Here is a 20,462-nt window from a genome sequence, read left to right as displayed (position 1 = left end):
CCTTCAGAGTCCTCATCTCTAAAGGAAAGTCGATCATGCACTATGAAAATGGTGACATCCCTGAAATATCCCACATGATTTCTATAATACCCCTAGTTAAAAATTATAATGGAAGAAGATTCTATTAATTTTGACAAGAATAGAAGCAAGGAGTGCTTACAAAACAGGTAACAGACTCATGTTTTTTTGTTCCAGATAAGTATGTACTTTAGTACAATTTGTAATACAGATGTCAAAGCACTTTTTTTTTTTCTAATGCAATCATGTATTGAAATGTATCAATAATGTATTCAAAGAAATCTGCATTTATCAACAGTGTAAGCTGAAGTTGGTATCACAAGAGTAACCTGTAATTCTCGGTACTGTGTTCTTTTACAGGGTACAGCTCTTTATGGATGACACACTTTTAACAGCAGCAGCAGCTCTTGACCTTTACTTCCCTTGATTCTTTAGCCCAGCTTCTTCTATTCTCTTTCACCAAATCTCTTTAATTATAACATAAAATCACTTCTAAAGCAGAATCATCAAACTGTGAATAGCCTACCCTGTAATTCCACGTAAATTGTCTTAAACCACAAACTTCCATCTGCCTGAAATGCTTAAAAGCTTAAACTCACTCACTCTATCATATGCTCACATCTCACACCCCATAACTAAGTTACATCAGTAGGAAAATGTTTGTAGGAAATGCTTATTGAGTGTATCTCAATTTTCCACATGACATCTGTTGCTCCCCACTACATCAGTCACAGTTTTTTGCTCCTTCCTTTCTCATTTGCTACCTCTCCCATCAATGCTGGCAAACATCCTATTTTGGAAAGAGATGAGGCAAGAGACTCAGGTTTCATCTCTCGGAAAATGGCTGCAGAAGAATGGGGCTGGCAACTCCCCTTCCTGCCAGGTAATAGATTAGAAGAAGCATTTGGTAGGGAACACAGTTAACCATGTGGCTGCCCAAGGCTACATGGATAGTGAATACCACCTAGAGAGGCTGAAATGAAACAAATTTGATTGTTATTTTCTACACCAGAGTAGAAGATATAAGCTAGATTTAATCATAGCTGCACAGAACCCCAGGGCTGATGACGCTTACGTGGAAGAGAGACATTTGTGAGAAAGAGATATGATTTGCAAGAGGATTGATGAGAAACATTCTCTAATGAGGTATTTTAAACCTTGATGATTCAAGAATTAGCGTGATAAGGGCACTTTAAAGACCATACATAAGATATAAAAGCTGCATGATTGGATGCAATTAGCAGAAAGGCTATTGCATCCAACCACCTTCAGCTTCCCATTGCAAGGGAGAAAGCAAGAACTCGGGTAAGGAGCAGAACCTTCACAAGCCTGATGTATACAGACAGTCCTATTATGAAAAAAAGGAGGCTTCACATTTCAAACTAAAACAAAAACTGATCTTTAAGATGAAGCACTGAAATCACCGTTTTGAAATAACTAAAATAGTTAAAAAACAAAATCTGAAGTGAAGGATATAAACTGCTGAAGTGCAAGAGGAAGCACTATCTAACCTGGTAGATATCTAACCTGGTCAGCCATCTTGAGGGCCTATTTCATTCTGCTCTAGTCATTACTGAGTAATAGAGTAATGAATATTGCAAATTTTGTAAAAGTGCACATTTTTTCCCAATCACAAACAGCTGGCAGTTTTTCCTTTGAAGTTAGGAAGCTCTTCTGCTACTTACTGAAAAGTCAGTTTAACTCTTAAAATTATGCATATCAATTTTTATTTATAAGGTTAGTTAATTTATTATTTGGAGAGAGGAAGAGATCCAATAATGGTAAGATGCAACTGAAAATAGTCTTTGGGATATCTATGTAATCAGAAGTTAGAGAATTAATGGGCATATGATTAACTACTTCATTTGTTCTTCTATAACATTTAAATAATCTTGGAAGTAAAAGCCCTGTAATGGCTGCAAAATGAAAGATACTTATATGTTTTTAGAAATATGGTACAAAATGCAATGTTTTAAATACATTTTGCATGTGGAAGATAGGGAGTTGTATTTACCAAATATATCATGTTTACCAAAAAATCTCCTTAGATGACAGCCCTGCAAATATAATTTTGATTACAAGAACCTGTCTACATATGGTTGGACTGATTTCACTGAATTCAATTCTTAAAAATTCTAAAAATCAGGATGGGTGATTTCTTTCCTCTCAGAGATTCAGTGGACAAAATGTCCAACAGTCTCATTGTTTTCACTGCATTCTATTTAAACTTTGTGTTGTAGGAAAAACACACAAGCCATTTGTGTGTTTTAAACACTATTACGAGCCAAATGCTTAAACAAGGTTAAGATCATACACTCTAAATTTCACATTACATAACTACACCCATTTTAAAAGATAAGCAGCATTTAAGTAAGTGACACCTTTGAGTACAAGACAGGTTTTCATAAAACTATAATACAGGATCATTTTAAGGCATAAAATCTTCTGTCTCACACTTTTTTATTATTGCTTGTTGAATTTCCCTGTAATACACAATATAATTGCTATACCCTTGGGATAAATTCTGTTCTGTCACCTGCAGCTCTCCTGCAAGCAAACTTTCATCAACTGCAACTTGCACATAGTCAGCATCAATATGATCAGTGTAATAACAGTTGCTGAACTGATTATTTACCAGCATATGAATTACTTGCAGAAAATCCTTACTTGGCTTAAGTAGCTGCTTTGTAAACAGCAGAACAAGTTTGTTTTCTCACCTATTTGTCTACATGTTCTTCTAAATCTGCCTTCATTCTATTTCTGTAACTCAGCCACTTGGCATGATGTGCATTTCTTGAGCCATCCTCTTGTAGCAGTAAACCACAAAGTATCATGGCTAGCAACAAATTGGTTTGCCAGTCACATGCTACCCGAAAATAACATATAATGTGCAAATTATGTCTTCTCCTTCACCAGAAGCACTAATAGCAACATTTCATCCTATGCCATCACTTCAAGGTCACTGCCCTTTCAAGTCAAAGCAGTTTTTCAACTAGTTCAAAAGTTACTAACAAGAAACATTTGGAGAGAAATGGACAGGCCAAGGATCTCAACTAATAAAATCACCTGTGAAAATGCAGTGGACCTATACATACTTCTAAAAATATTTGAAAACCCAGCTGAACCATATTTACATAATTACAGAAACAAATCACCCAAATGAACACTATTTAAATAATTATAGAAACAAATGACTGGGATCATAAGTAGTTATTAGTCTACATTCCTTGCACATTCAAACAGATAAATGTCTTAGGTAAAACAAACTTATTAGCATTTACTTCAAATCCAAGTGTTAACTGCATAACTGCATACAAAATCTTCCCAAATAAAATAGTATGTCATGGATTCTAACAACTTAAAGATTAACACAACCAAACATTTCAAATCCCTCACATTTTTCACAGAAACATAAGACCCTCCTGGGATTTCTGAACAAAGAAATCTATCACAATCAGAAATTCTTCTTTACCCTCTAACTTAGCACTTACCACTTTTGATGAAAGACACATTTAGAGCCTTGCTGGCTGTCAAAATCAAGTTCAAGTAACTGGAAGAATAATTCAGAGCATATGGCTCCACTCTCCCAAATGATGTTCTTTGTCCTCTACATCTATTTTCCTTCTGTATGTATCTACAGATATTATTCAGGCTCTCTCTTCAATGTGTCTTATGTGCCTGCCATGCTTCATTGTGATAGATCCCACTCAGATGAGGAAAGTCTCAATCTTAAAATAAATTCTAGCTCAGCAGCCTTCAAATGTTGCCCAACAGAAGAAAAAGACATGGATTCAAACTTCAGTCACACTGGATGAAGTGAAGGAACTGGCCAGCTAGCCTTGATAGCACCGCCCCTGAGCAAACTGCTGCTGTATATTTACACTACTGGACACCACATTAAACCAATAAGCAGGCTTCTTCCAGTTGGGAGCAACATGAAAGCCAGCTGACTTGGTGTCTCAGCTTTCTTTCCACTGTGCTCCCAGGCCAATCAGGCAGGCAGCTGGTAGCCTGAGGCATGGAGCAGCTCTCAAGCTGTCTCCCTGCCCAAAAGCTTCATTAAATGCATGATTGGCCTAAATACTGAATCTGAGCAGGACTGCAAACCTACTCACTATGGACTCCATTCTCCTCTGATGAAGAATGAAAACTGAACAACAGCTTAAAACCGAATCATAAATCTGTAGCAAAGTTGATGTTCTGAATCATTTTCAACACCCACCATATACACAGCCTTCATCCATCACTGAAATGTGGTCTCCTCTGGGAGCTGCTTAGCAGCACACGACTTACAAACCAGAGTGCAGCTGTATGTAGATATCAATACTTCAGGGATGGAGAGAAGAAGAGAAAGAATCAATGGTACTATGACAATTTATGGCCATGGAGGACTTGTGTCACTATACCCAATTACATCTGAAGGAAAAATATCAATTGAATTAACAAAAAGTGCCTGAAGTTTAAATTTGTGCAAGGCATCAGTATTAACATACCGACTTTTTCAAAGACCTTTATAAATAAGAACTCTATTCTGCTCTAGTTTTAAGTCCTACTAAGAGCAGAACCACCATGGGCTCTCTAGAAACTTCATGAATTAAAGACCAACATGTATTTGGGGCAAAAAATAATAAAAGAGATTTCTAAGAAACAAAACTGCAATTTCACTTATTTTTTTTCAGTCATGCAGCAAGAACACTGGTACCCAAGCAGCAGCCCACTGCCCTTAGACAGAGGGTAGATGGTCTTATTGCATTCCCAGCTCCTCACTCCCACTACCACCAATCACTTCACAACTCCAGAAATGCTGGTTAACAATGATAGCACTCAGGGAATGACACCTGTGCAAAGCACTGCTACTGCCTTATGCAGTAGCCATAACTTACTCAGGTTTAGAGAGTAACTTGGACCTTTTGCTTTCTTCTTTTCTTAGATATTTATTTGTGTAGTTCAGAACAACTTTCCTAATTAAAAACATCTTAAAACTCTTAAGGTATTTTATTTGCATTTTAGGCAAAAAAAAAAACCCAGAAGGTGCATAGTTAAAACATGTCTTCAACTCTAACTACAGCATCACTGCCATGACTCCTGCATACTGCACATAATGCTAACTATCAAGTTAGGTAAAAATCTACAGAAGCAAAATGTTTAGGCACCATGATGTATATTTAAAAATAAGCATATGTCCATAAGCTTTCCAACTTCAGATTTAACTGTTTTGCTTGACCCAAGCTTGACTTCAAGTTGAAGAATTAGCATGAGAACAAACACAACAATCACCATTCATCTCCCAGTCACTTGCAATTTCTTGTTTCCTTGGGACAAGTAAACAGAGAGCTGTAAAGGATGTAATCACCCAAGGAAAAGGTTTGTGACTTTTCAGAATGCCAAAACTGTCAGTAAACTGTTACGAAGCACTGTGACTATGACAAGAGCAAAGAGTAAGTTGCAAACCAGGGATTTGTTCTCTAAATAATAAACATCAGCTGAGTATATAACAGTAGGGTTTGCTGTTATTTATAGTGCCTTAATACCTTAATGCAGGTATCCAGTGTTAGCAAGAGAAGTTAATGGAGCTGTTTTCCACACACGTACAGTTGTCACAAGCATTTCACTATACAAATATGCTTGTCACTCCTTCAAGAAAAATCCAATTCAAATAGTGAAAAAAGCAAGATCAATATAGAGTGTCTGACTATTTAGTAAGGCAGCCTGGAGACTGGTGCTTATCTATATATTTTTTTAATTTATATTATTACATGAGCTTTCTGCAGCCATATAATAATTTACTTTTTAAAAAGGGTATTGACTAGCAAAAAAGCAAAAATAATCACTAAATTATCTGTTAAGATAATTGAAAGGCCTATATGTAAGGACAATACAATAAGGACTTATAATTCTAGTAAGTCGCATCAGGTTTAATAAAACTAATTGCTAAGACATACTGTTATTTGCAACATACGGCACTTATACCCCTGCTTGTCTTCACACATCTTGGCTAAACTAACCTAATCTGGAAAACAAGCTATTGCCATCTGGTCTAACAGCCAAAAAAAGGAAGACAGCAAACAGCACTGCCTTCTGATCAGAGCAGCAGCTGACGTGGTTAAGGTAGAAGAGATAAACATTTTACTAGGAATCTTAGGAAGTCAGAGTACCAAGAATAACCCTACAAGAACTCTGTGTAGCACCAACAGATAGAGCGTGATATTTGCTGAATTGACACCGGCTATGTATAGATTAAGCATTTACAGTGATAAACATGATTTCTAACCTTAATGTTGTTATAGGAGTTTGTGCAAAACAGAAGTTTTGAAAGAAGTTTTAGAAAACCAGAAATGAGTCTGCGTGCTGCATGAGCCCCATGGTTGATAAGTCATAACAGAATTAATTTTAATCACATTTTTTTAATTCTGATTAGATAAGCTCTCGATTATATTTTGTTTTCTTTATGGAAACCATCTATCTTGGTCTTAGCTTAATTTAAGAACTTCAGTTTAATTCTGTACCCTGGCTGCTTTGTATAGAAATCAGAAGTAAGTTTTATTTTTCTCTCAAAAATGTGAATTGTTAATCAAGATATTTGCTACCTCATGTAGGTAAAATATCAACATAGATAAAAAATACTGCTTTACCTTTTTTTCCAGTCTAAGGTTTGCAGCCTAAAGACCTAATCTGCAAGATCAAAAAGATAAGCATGAATAAAGATAAGCTCTAACAACATACAGACCACTTAAAAATCACGTTTCAGGAACATCAAAGCCATTTTAAGTAAATGAAAGTACAAAAGCCACCCTATTTTTAATTAAATGCTAGAATTACAACAAACACTAAATTAAAACGTTTTTATTATCTCTGGAAAACTTTTTTTGCTGTATCCTTCCCCTCTTCACACTTAAGTCCTAGCTATTCTCAGGCAGAACTAGGAATAAAAATACAGGCAGTATCAACCTGGTTCCTTCATGAATAAAATAATCACCTGCTTTAAGAAGGGGAGCCCTTCCCCTTTGATTTTCAGAGGACTCAAGGGAGCAGAGGCCCTGTGCACTCAAGGAGTCCATAGAGAGAACAAGACAGTGTCCTCTCAACACACCCCTCCCTGGCCGTACTCTGAAGCTCAGCTGGACTTTCATGAGAGAAGCCCACATGAAATCCTCAATACGAGTTTCAAACCATGCATTATAGAAAATTTCTGACAACTATCAGCTAATGCAAACCTTCCAGAATCATCTTCTCCATGCTAAGAAACAGTGGCAATCATATTTCAAATACTTGCATATCAACATCACAACTATAAATCTCTTTGCAGCAGACATTGATTAGCAAAATCAAAAATATACAAGCAAGAGCTTGACCTCATTTCATGTCAGTGTGATATAGAGCTCCTTGTGCTTGGTAAAAACAGAAACAGTCCAGGCTAGTGATGTGTACAGTAAGGTGGTTTTGTACAAAAAACTTCCCTCTGGCAGGAGAGCCAGCTGGCTCATTGCAAGCCTCTTGGTGTTAATCCTGATTTAGATTGGATTAAGCTTTTTAATTAAAAGGAATTCTTTTCCCACATGCATGAGAAATATTCTGATCTTCTCCCAGATCTTTTTTTGAACAAAAAGGACTATTTGATGAAAATTTGTCCAGAACAAAAGGGCAAACAATTCCTTCAACTGCATCTCAGGTAGCTGTTACAAAAAGCTAAAAACAATTCCAGCCCCCTGCTCAGTACTTTGGTCCCACACTAGTGAGGGATACAATAGATTTGTATTCATCAATCTCTACCAATGCTTCCTAACCACAATACAGCACAATTATTCATTATCAGAAGACATCAGTGAACTTAGTAAAAGTCAGAACTGCCAAATGTTACGCTGGGTAAGGCAATGCCATTGAAATAAAAGACAAAAAGAATTCCCCCAGTAAGTCCAGAGAAAAAGAGGAATCAGGATTCTCTTTTGGTATTTCAAATTCATTAAAATACTCATTTTATGACATGAAAGTTGATTTAGCTTTAGATACTGCTTTGTTAGCCATCAGAATTCCACAGGATACAAGGAGTTGACTGGTCTTGAGAAAAAACCAAACCACTTGAGTTACAACCAAACACTAGGAACACCCACATGTCTGGTCAGATTATCCTTTGCAGACAAAAAGACTTTCAGTAGTCAGATTTTATTTTATACAAAGTAATCTGCTTCCAACAATAGTCAATAGGCTAAAATCTAGCATTAACCCATTTCTAATAAGGCTGAAACCTGCAGAGCTCTATAAGGCAATAATCCTTTTGCTGCCATTGAGAGCAGAAGTGTTTTGAACTGTCAATACCAATGCACTGATGATATTTTAACTTGATTTTAAATAAATATTACACAGTCAGCACAGGTAAAATGATAAAACTTGATTTTAAAGAAAGGTTTGTGGAAACTTCACAGCCCAAGATCCCAAAGGCACTGTGACACTGGGAAGTCTGTGTCCCCACCAGAGGTGCAGGTATTGGTCTGAACTCAGCTTTCCCCAGAGAAGCTGTACAGCCATAACACTTCCTTTCTATGCCAGTATGAAAACTACTGAATTAATCTAAAACATTTCCTTTCTATTCTTCACAACTCCATTCATGAACTCAAATTTTCCTGAGGTGCTTTTGGTTTAAGTCTCCAGTGACCATCAATGATTTCTGTATATACTATTTAAATTTCCCTTGTTGTTGCATTAAGTCTCCATCCTCAAATTCCATAAGCCTCAATTACTATTTTTGCATATATGAATAGTAAGGTTCTAAAGTCCATTTCTGTGTTAACAAGCTGCAACCATGTAAGGATGTATATGTATATTAATATTTGTTGGTAATTCTAATAAAGCATGTATGAAAAAACACACAAGTCTTCCCTTCTGCTATATGCAATGGAAGTTACAACTTTAGAATTTTAAATCAGAAAGATATTTTAATCCAAGCCATTACTAGGGGGAGGGGCTACAAAAGCACTACTATAAACCTCTGTGGGAGGATATACTGATTGCTACAGTTTTTCATAAGAAATGCATTATTTATCTGGGATACTGCAAAGCAAAAAATACCACTGGTGAATTCTGAGGACACATCACCTTCCAGATACACGTTAAATAGTGAAGTTGCTCTTCAGACTAAGCGAGCAGAGGGAAACTTGAAAAGGACTTCTTTGTCATGATACAGACTCTCTGGCAACGTTGTTACATAAGGAATAAAATAAATTTTAAAAATAAATAAATGGAAATAAAATAATTTGAACTTTGACTCATGATACTCAGCAAATTTAATTGCAGTGGTTAAAGAGGGAACTACCCATGTGACAACAGTGCTCAGAAGACATCATATTATGGTAGGAACAATTCATACACAAGTTTGGGCAGAAAAGACAGAGGGAAAGTCAAGAGGCAATAGTCCTCTACAGTATGACGTGGTGCAAAGGAAGCTCTGTGATGAGTGAACACTGAAAACGTGCATACTCTCATCCTTCAACTCCTCAGTTACTGTTCCATATCTATTTCATCATTCTATCTTCTGTTCCAATTCACAGTTTATCACTAAAAAGGCAGAAACACTATGGCTGTATGTAAGTTGTAAACACTACCCTCCCTTGCGCATATCAAAATAATTTCTGAAGTCTTATTACTTCTACATTCCTAGATTAAAGTAACTTCTCTTAGTTTCCAAACAGCCACCTTAAAATATTTTCACACCTCTTCTGACACCTAGTTCATACCCACTTATCTTCTTCTTTGGAAGGCAAGGATATCTTGGGCTGACATCAATATGCAGGGTTAAAATTGACTCAGGGTAAAAATTCTCACTACGTTTCATACATCACACTGTCAATGAGGAAATGGGTCACTTTTCATCAAAGCGAAATTCTCAATCTAATTTCTTGTAGATCAGGACTTCACATCCCTGTACACTACTAGCCTATGACCAATTGAGAACTCTTAATCAAGATACAGGGTGAACCGCTGTACGTATGTATAGTGATTTTTTCAGCAAAACAATGTAAAATTTGAAAGAGTTTATTCTGTCCAAGTGGCCTCCCCTCTGTGTTCCCAAATGTGAACATATTATCCCAATGCTAATTTGGTTAAAGTAGGAGCCATTTATTCCAGAGGCTACGGAAAAGGCCCCTCTCTTGTAGTCACAAGACTGCAACTACAACAGGTAGTAGAAATTTCACTTGACTTTATATGTGGCACTTAAGAAGTACCTGGAACTTCAGTAGTTTTGTATGCCCCATGAACTATTTTAACCTGTTTTTCTCTGAAGTACAATTTCAGTAATATATTGACTTCTAAAAGCTGTATTTACAATTATTTACTTTTTTAAGTTTAGTAAGTTTTATTTCAAAATCCATTTCCTGTTGGACGAAAAAGCACAGAGCTGCCACAGCTCTGTTCTGCTTTTGCGCCTTCCAGCTGTTCAGAGAGGGGAAAAGAGTTGGTTTAGGTATTGTGAGGTTTTGTTCGTAAATCATGCCTCTCGGCACCTTTGAAGCGAAGGAGTTTCTCGCTGCTGCTCCCCGAGGAGGAAAGCTGACGGGGCATCAGAGCAGGGCACAACCCCGCGCCGCCGGCGGGAGGCTGCCGCGCTGCGCTGGGACGGCACCGAGCGAAGGGACAGAGCCAACGGCGCTGTCCGGCCCAGCAGAGCCGCGGGAGTCGCACTGGCCGGCTGCACTTCTGCCGTGGATAGAAGCATTGGAGAACGATCCCGGCTTTCAGCCCAGACAGAAACTCATCCAGTATATTCATCAAAAAAGCAGCTGAATCCAATGGCTTTCATTTTCCAAAATGGTAAGAGACCCGCTCCCTCAGGACTACAAATGTGACTAGTTCCAGCTTCTGAACCTGAGATGGAATACCCCCAGCTCCTCTGTGAAGGGCCACGCTGTGCAAAGCACACAGCCACGGGAGGCAAACCATAGGAAATCAGCTTACCCATTGAAAACAGCTCTGAATTGGTAACAACTGAGCTGCAAAAACCCATAGAAATTCACATTATGCCACTGAAACAACTGCAGCAAACTGTCTTGGTGAAAGGAAATTCACCATGGATATGAAACACATTCTTTTCATGAAGTGAGAACTCTTGATAATAATTACTTAGGCTATTACAAAGCTAAACCTCACTAGGCTGAGCAGCATTCTGCCTCTCGGAGGAACTTTCAGCCCAATTTGGAAGTCACAGACAGCATCCTGGCTCATTTAACACACAATACAGCTGTCCTTAAAATAGTCCTAAACTGATAAATATTAAAATGATTTGTCATGTTAATTTTATTATTCAGATTATCATTACTTGTGAAAGTAGGAAATTCTCAGGCAGTACAGGTACTTTAAGATAACTTGATTGCAAAGTTTATGAAGAAAAGCAACAATAATTTACCATTTATCACAGAACACTTTGGGTTGGAAGGGGCCTTGAAAGGTTATCTAGTCCAACTTCCCCGCAATGATTTACAGTCAGTTGTGCAAAAATCAAGACTGATGTGATGAAGAGCATGAGTAACACAGGTAAGGTTTTTTTATTTGCTCTTGTTTCCTCACCATACAGGAACATGTGGTTCCCATTATGAAGTCCTTCCTCCCAGCTGGGAAGGGTAAAAATCTTCACTGTAAAACATATGCTGACACACATCTTTCAAAAGCTAGAGTTTTAACAGTTTTATTAATTAGTCTAAATCACCTGAGTTCTCAGAATTAAAATTATATCTGTTGCAATAAATGCTCCCTAATCAAGCTGTCACTAGCTGAGAAACACACTGCAGAGATCAAAGAGGTTTGCAACTAAAAAGCATTTCAGCAATTTTCCTGTTTCTGTTGCCTATCTGAATCTAAGGATGTATTTTATTTTCTTATTTTAGCATAGTAATACAACTATGCAAACCTTTCTTTTAAAAAATACTGTCACTAGAAAGATGAGGCACTATCTTTGCTAATTAATGGAAATTTTTGCATCAAGAGAGCAGTCTTTAAAATTAGTTTTGTGCCTTCAAAATTATATGAAGTACTAATTTACAAAAATAATTAGTATGTACAACAATCACTTGAAAACCTATCTCCTGCTATAGGACATTTCCATTGGGCAGCAATCTGGACTGCATTATAAGACACTATTATACATGAACAGATGGAAATCATAAACTGATATTTAGCTACAGATTTCCTGTCAGAAACTTATATAAAAAGAAAAGAAGGAAATATGCTTAACACTTTCAATTAGCCAACATCAAATCACTGAAAAAAAAACAGAGGCATCCGTGTAACGCCTATGAAACAGCAACCTATTTTAATCCATATCTTTCATGTTCCTTACATACCAGATAATCTTATTTATGCCTACGTTTTTATTCTTAGGCACACAATAGAGGATCAAAAACAATAAACTACCCATGAAAGAACACACACACATTTCAGTTACAGTTAAAAATTAAGACTTCTCAGGTTTGAATTCTTACAGTAGAAGCCATTGAAACATTACAGAGCTTCACAGGTTTGTCAGAACTGATTATTGTATCACAGGCCAATGTATTAAATTTTCCCATGGTAAGCTATAATGAACTGTCTTGGCTAGAATAGCAAACATTCAGATATGAAAGAAACTCAAGTCGCAAAGATTAAGGTATGTAACACCAAACTACTATGAAAATAAACTGCTCCCTTCGTTTAAGGACAAAGTAATATCAGCTGTTGTAATCAATATGATTATTTTGAAATACAGTATTGTCTTGTATTACATTTAATTAGAACCTTCTGCTTCACTGCCAGGACTTAAAAAGAAAAGTAAATATTAATGCTATTAAAACACAATACAGAGATGATCAGTAGCTGAACATGCCATCCAAGAGGAATGGGGAGTATGGGAGATAAGGTACAGCTGTCATTTGGGTCATGGGAGCTGTATTTCACAACTAATAAAATTGATAACTTCAGCTACCTGGAAACTAAAAAAATCTCCAAAATATTATTTCATAAAACATCAGAACACATTAAGTACTACATGAATGTTTCCTTCTGCATGTAAGTCAATAGTAGCGTGAATTTTTAGTCTGCGTATAGACTGAGTTTGCTATTTTCTTCATGGATTTAGCAATGAAAGTTTGTAGTATTATTCTCCTACACATTCAGCTTCCTTAATTTCATTTTCTTTCTGCACAAACACAATACAAGCAAAGGAACATACAGTCTTCTTTCTGTTTCAATACTGTTAGAGACCAACCAACCTTCAGGATCACCGATGACCTCCAAAAGGATTTGAATATTGGAGGGCCTTACTATTAATTACTCTAGGCTAATAACAGTTAGGAATTCAGGCACAACCAAGACAACACACTTAATTCCCCATTTCACATAGTGAATCCATGAGGTCAAACTGTGGTAAACATGGGGAAGAAAGAAACTAATTGGAAAGAAAAAACAATGTTTAAGTTGGCTATCAGAGTATGTTGTGCTATTCCACACTCCACTAAAGAGCCAACACTTAATCCAGAATTTCTTATTCACATGTAAATTCACATATAGTTGCATTAAAGTTCAAAAAGTCTGTGTTTTTATTAACTGAGAGCTGGGAATAGTCTACACAAAGTAAACCTGGCAGCTCACAGCTATCTCAAACTTACCCTTGGGGAAGAGCACCAGAATTCTGCAATATTTGTCTGGACACAGCTAATAAGCCGAGTCATTCATAATTAACAGTGTTCTCCTTTAATTTACATTATGCAGCTGAGTAAGAACTTGTCTATTAACCCAAACTGGAGAGAAGGAGTCTGAAGGTTTACTGAATACCACCATTAAGACACAACCACAGTTCTATCAAGTGAAATTAAAATAAAAATAGACATTAAAAAAATCCGCTAAAAAGGTGGGAAACCATCTTAAGGAGTAGAAAAGTATACCCCTGTACACTACAATGAAAGAACACCAGGCACTCTTGATGGTTAACCAGATGCACTTGAGGTAAAGTAGTAGTGCTACTTTCAAACAAACAAAAATCCAGCAGTTTCAAAAGCTTTTAAAGTTTTTTTAGGTAGCTTTTAATAGACTTGAATGGGAACACTCTGAGGCCAGAAAGCAGTGAGCAGCCTGAGGATCCCATCTTCCAACCATTAGGCTTATGCAATCTACTGCCTCAGCCTTTTTTCTGTGGCTGCTTTATCAAAGAATAAACACAAATATTTGTTTATAAAGCCACAGGAATTGGAGGGGAATGGACATGTGGCTTTCTCTATCAGAAGAATGATATTCTTCATCTATCTTCTTATATGTAAGGCAGTTGAGCTAACATTAGGTCTTGTCCTAATGGATTTTGTTTTAGTATCTTCCAGCTCAGAGGTAATATAACATGACATACAAAAGGCTTGTGAACAGGCTGAGAACACTGGGGACATCACTTCAGCTCCCCTTAAACTCCCTCCAAGCACAAACTTCTGCTCTACAGAACATACCTATTATTATAAAATTACTCAAGGTATTTCTTTGTCCATTTATTAGAGGCTGAATAGGAACCAAGAATACAGAGCCACTGGTCTACTCAGATAAGGTTTACTAGCATGCAGCAATACATTCAAGTGAGGAACCAGAGGATCTTCCAATACACTTGGTATTTGTGCTGGCAGCCACAAATAACAGTAAACAAGTTTTTTTAATTGCAGACCTGTGAACTAAAGGGGAAGAATATATCATCCAATTCCTTTCTTCTCAAAGCTCTGCCACTGGGAAGACAGAGCACTTACTTCTTGTAGGGGAAAAGGACCTGCTACTCAATTGTAGTACACCCTAAAACAAATCCCAAATAAAAAAAAAAAAAAAAAACACCCAAAGTAACTCCCTGCCACCAACGCCAAAAACTGCTGATCAATACATGTTTATGCCAAGTACTTTATAATGAAGTTCACAGTTCTGAGTTTCCAGCTATGACGGCCCTACTTTGCGTTCTGTTCACAGCTATCAGGGTCTCCTCAAACACACCTTGTCACCTCTCACTGGTGTCATTTTAAGCACCAAGCCCGCAACTGTTCAGTTTCCAGTGTCAAATCTCCCCGGCACTTCCTAAACCCTCTGAAGCTCCTACTCCTCTGTCTTAAACACACCCAAATGTTAAGATGCCCACATACAAGTTGCTGTTGCCTAGTTTCCATTAACAACTACAAATAAAGTAACAGGAATAAAATGAAACACTTAGGAATAGAAACTCTTATTCTGATCTAAGAAAATCCACATTTATCAATTGATGCAGAAACAGTCTCCATATTAAGTTGAAAGACACCTCCCCCAGGTCAATCACACCTATAGAAAATAAACAAAAAATATTTTTTTATTTCAGGTAAGAGTTTTGTCCTAGTTTGCATTTCACAAATTCTATCCCTTAGCCAAAATTTGCTACCTCAACTTTGTTAAAGTTTATTCTGCTTTAAAATGCAGCAGGAAAATTAAACCCCTTCAAGCTGTCCCCTATCCCCTGCCTCCTTCTGATAGTGGAGGAAACACTGGGAGAAATTATAAGATGCAGTCACAATTTACTGAAAAATTGCAATAACCACAACAATATTAATAAAAGTGGGTTCACCACAGAACAACCAAAAACACTTCCTGAAGACAGTGCCCAGTGTGGTTTGCCAAAGGCAAAATGGTGACTGGCCCCATGCTGGGCCTGCAGTAATGGGAAAACCAAGGCTTAACTTCCCCCAGCCCCAGAACAGCAGGAAGAACCTGGTGGGACCCAACATGGCTCTGAACAAGTCAGCTGAGGCCTCTCCCGGGCCTGACTTTGTGGAGCAGGACTGGAACATTCCGTGTTCCAGTGTTCCAGCTGTGGCTCCAGCAGCCGCAGCGTGGGCCTCAGGCGGCTCCATTGGGCTCCGTGCCGGCCTCTCCCTTTTCCCTTGCTGGGAGCCACATCTCGGGCTCGCCAGTGCTGCCTTTCAGCACCAAACCACAAAACCTGCAGCTCAGAGGAACAGGAGGAGGCAGGACTTGTGAGAAGGGCTCAGTCCATCAGCCCGCCTGCAGGCTCACTGACCCAATGCTGGCAGAGCCCTCCCTCGAGCCCGACCTTTCCGCTTCCAGCCGCCTCCTGCAGACACCGCACCCGCGGTGGTACAGAATTAAACAGCGCTAGGCACTCCAGCCCTTTTCTCTATAACCACAATAATGTTTCAGGAGGTATTTACCTCTGGTAATCCACATACACTTCCTGAAAAAAATCTCACTTTCACCCTGAAGAAGCTGTGAACACTAGACAAACACAAATCACTCGGACGTATTTCTTCTTAAGCTCTCTTATATATGTCAAAGTCTAGATAATCACTGCGCTGTGGTAAAGAAACTATTTGGGTTTGTTTCAGTTGCGTTTGTTTTCTGCTCCGTGCTGTATTTTTAGAGATTTATCTCTCAATCCAAGTTAGTCATATGCATTTTTATACCTATATTTTGCTACAGAAAAAAAAAGAAAAAAGAAAATGAAAAACTCTTTTACAGAATAAAACATTGATATAGCAAGATGCAGATGACTAATATACAGACTAGGTGCTTGAAACAGCTTCTACTTCAATCATCATTTCCCTATTCAACTATTCTGTAAAATGAAACCAACCCTTGACTGACAAAAAAAAATACAAAAATGTCAAATTAAAGGAGTTTTTCAAGTTCCAGACATGTAATATTCTGCTGCTCATACTGGTGGTCTATAATTATGCAACACAGATATAGCATACTTATGCAAATTAAACTTACACTAAGGGATCAATTTCTCCATCCTTGAAGTACAGAGACCCAGCAGAATGTCTTATAGCACCAAAAACAGAACTTTGAGTGGAAAAAATTTTGCCAATAAAAAAAATTAAATATGCTCATGTATATTTGAAAGAACATGTTCAAGACACTAGAATTCTGATCTCAAAGTGAAAATATTCACTCTTCTGTCTCTCACAAAGAGAGCCCATTGTCAATATCTATTTTGGAAGCAACTATTATATATCAGCTTGCAATGCTCTTCCCAGCACTGAATGAATGCAAAAGTTCTCAATAGTGAACTGTTAATTCATGTCCCTTCAGAAAGAATCTGGACAATTAAAACACTGCTGTTCCTTCTCAAAACAAAGCACACCATCACATTCTCATTATATAACTTCAACTAATATGTACACTTTGTATACCAGTCAAACTCTCTGTAAAATCAAACCCAGTAATAATCTTTATGAAGCTGGTAATTAAACTTGTGCTTTCCTACCAGAGTGTCTGCTTCCTTTGAAGTATTTATAGTAGAGGTGATAACAGATGTCTCCTGCTTTTGTTTAGCTTTCCTAAAATTCCAGATGCCAGTGCAATATGTGTCAACTCCTTTGGCCTCTCAGTTACTGTAAAGAAGAGCTCAGGTAGACACACAGCAGGGCCTGAGAAGGACCATCCCTTAAGAGGAATGAGGAATGGGCCATGTGGCTGCTCCTTCTCAGCCCTACCTCCTATCTTAGCCTCCTGTCACAAACCTATCTCCATCAGTGGCTTAAGTCAGTATGGTAAACCACAAACAGGTGACAGAGTTTTCAATGGAGACACAGCAAAGAGCTGAAGGAAACCAAGGACTGATGCACATTTTCCATGGCTGTATTGAAATATAACAAAATTCACCTCCTAGGGACAAAGACTGATTCTCAGTTTGATCCTCTTAGGATTTTTCCTTTATCTGGAAAGCAATGCTAGACATTCTGGGAGAAAGGCATTTTGTCTAAATTCTCTGATGCTATGGAAATGTCATAGTCATCAAGAAGAAAAGGTTGGGATGGTAAAATTCAGACCACTATTTATTTTGCATAAAGGAAGTTGAAAGAAAAATTGGTATTTTTTTCAGTAAATTCATGGGCTTTAATCAAACAATTCACAGGAATAAAGTCACTATATACAGATGAATATTACAAAGAGAAAGCAAGTTATCATTGTTTTGCTATTACTGGTATCAGTTCCTTTTTTCCCTGCTGTTGTCCTACAGCTGTACACACAGACATGCTATTTATCCAAAAGAAAATGAATTGTGCAAGGTTACTGCAAAATAAAGGGTGTAGTCCAATGGTCTGAGTTTTAACACTAATAACAGATGACTTACCTCAGTCAGAAGCTCATACAAAACTGGCTTCTACCTGTGTGAACCAAGTTCAGGGACAGAATTGCTTCATACAGTCTGCATAAGAATTTTATGACAACTGAACACTGGGAGACAGTTAAGAGTACTGCATTAACTGAACCCACAGGAATGGCACTGAAATTTCAAAGCAGGCCCAGCAATACCACTATGGGCACAGTCAGTGCCAAGGGATAAAAGATGCTGTCACAGAAACAGGAAAGTGATCCTTTGGGGTTTTTTTTTTTAGTCCTCTTTTTCCTACAGTCTCAGCTTTCTCACTTTTCCATTCTACTTCCCTGTGCTCTGACATATCATCTGTTGGCCAAAACATTCCATGGGAGCCAATACACATTTCTCTTACCACAAGACCTCCTCCTGATTCCAGAAAGATGAATGCTAACTTTTGGACAGTCAATGAAACCAAGAAATACATGACACTTCTGGAATATGAAGAGAAAAAACCCAATCAAAACACAATAAAACTAACTCACCATAAAAAAACCCTCCAAAATGACATAGCCAATACAGGTTGACCGTGACTGATATTTTAATTAAGAGTGTCACAAATCATTTTCTTATGCCTCCTTCCATAATATTTTATACAAAATACCATTACAAGGAACAGAGGCAGTAAACAAATGACATCCAGCATCACCTTGTCTAAAAATAACTATTTCTACCTCTATATATATCTCCCTCTTTCTCTTCAGCTTTAAGCTGACTAGGTTTCTACTTTAACAATGGAGAGAGGAAACAAAGCAAAAGAAAACAAACAAAAAAACCTGCTTCCTTCAGGATGCAAGTCAAAAATCTTCAATGATTGTTATAAGCACCTGTTACTTTTTGGTTCCAAAGAAAAAGCAGTACCAAACCAGCAGAAGAGAATTATGACTCCATGAACAGCTAAAAATGGATCCGAGAAAGATTAGGGAAAGTTCAGGTAAGATTTATGTCAGGAGAGCTAGCAAAAGGAATGAGTTATAAAATATCAATCTATAAAACACTGTAAAAGAACATTTAATACAGAACTTGTAGAAGGGATAGTTAACATCAGTTTTCACCATGACAGCAGCTTGTAATTTAAACTAGCTGTTAAAATTGTGTTAGACATGCACATAGTAAAAATTAAATTTAAGACCTGCCCTTTTCCAAATGTTAAGAACAAGTACTTGATTAACATTATGTAAATATATTCCTATTTTGATCATGACCAAGCAGAAAATGTTCATTAAGATGCAAACACAATATGCTGAGAAACTGTCAGTCCACCTCTTCTGCAAATTATTCATTAGGAGTCAAGCACGACATTAACACAAATTTCTATGACAATAAATACACATAGATCTGAAGCTTAATGCAGGATGAAATGATGGAAACATTCAGATTTTGAGTGGTTTTAAATGTGTGACTTTAATACACTGCTACATAAAGTTTCATGACCAGTGATGGCCTGATTTATATTTTGTGAAACAGCATATTTGATAAGATAGAACTTTTTGGCTGTTCCCCACTAACACTATTAACTTAGTCAAAAGTTTGTAAAACTTTCCGATAAAAACTCCCACATATTTACATTTTTACACAATAAACAGTAAAACTACTACTGCTAGAGTTTAGTCCAATGTTTACTCTGGACTGGAAACAGAAATCAAAATTAGTGAATATGCTTATAAAGATTAAATAGACAATGTACTTTTTCATAGCTTTAAATGGACATTAAAAAAGAGAATGCCAGTTGCAGAACAGGTATTTCAAAGTAGCAGAAAAATAAGTACAGGTTTTTGTTTGAAGTTGGTTCTTGTAAAAATCTTCATAGATGTAATCAGAGAACCCATTTACCACATCAAAGGAATCTACACGAACACTTTTTAAAGCAGCTGCACAAGGATGGCACTAAGTTTTCATGTTTAGCCAACAAAAAGCAGTGGTTCCTTCCCTGCTCCTTCCTCCAGCTACCCTCCCAGATTCCACACCTGGGGGAATAATCAGAGGGAATGTACTTGGGCTCAGACCTCAGTTGTAGTATCACAGTTCTCTGTAGCCCTGACACAAAAGAGCAGCTAATATTTCAAGAAGGGTGTCCTGAAATCTTATTCAAGTTTGTTTCTCAGAAGAAAGACTTCAGCTGCACACCAGAATGCACATTTTATTTTCTACTTCTTCAACAGAATGTTCTGACAAATAGCTAGATAGGATTTATTTTGCTGCAGCATCACCTTATGCCCTACTCTGATACTAATGCAGTTTTCTAATATGCCTTAAATTACCTGTTTGGGCACTTGACATTAAGGGAGCTGTAGCAAAAGTACATTCTGTGTTA

General features: G+C 37.4%; 1 protein-coding gene across 1 annotated transcript in view; it reads right to left on the bottom strand.

Annotated features, from left to right (window-relative positions):
* Positions 1-20,462, bottom strand: part of HS2ST1 (heparan sulfate 2-O-sulfotransferase 1) — a 77,388-nt gene that overhangs the window by 21,291 nt on the left and 35,635 nt on the right. The gene's annotated exons all lie outside the window — the stretch shown is intronic.

Source organism: Vidua chalybeata, chromosome 9, assembly GCF_026979565.1.
Source record: "Vidua chalybeata isolate OUT-0048 chromosome 9, bVidCha1 merged haplotype, whole genome shotgun sequence".
Classification (NCBI taxonomy): Eukaryota; Metazoa; Chordata; class Aves; order Passeriformes; family Viduidae; genus Vidua; species Vidua chalybeata.
The sequence above is the reverse complement of the archived record's forward strand: the minus strand, read 5'-3'. Positions and strand labels throughout refer to the sequence as shown.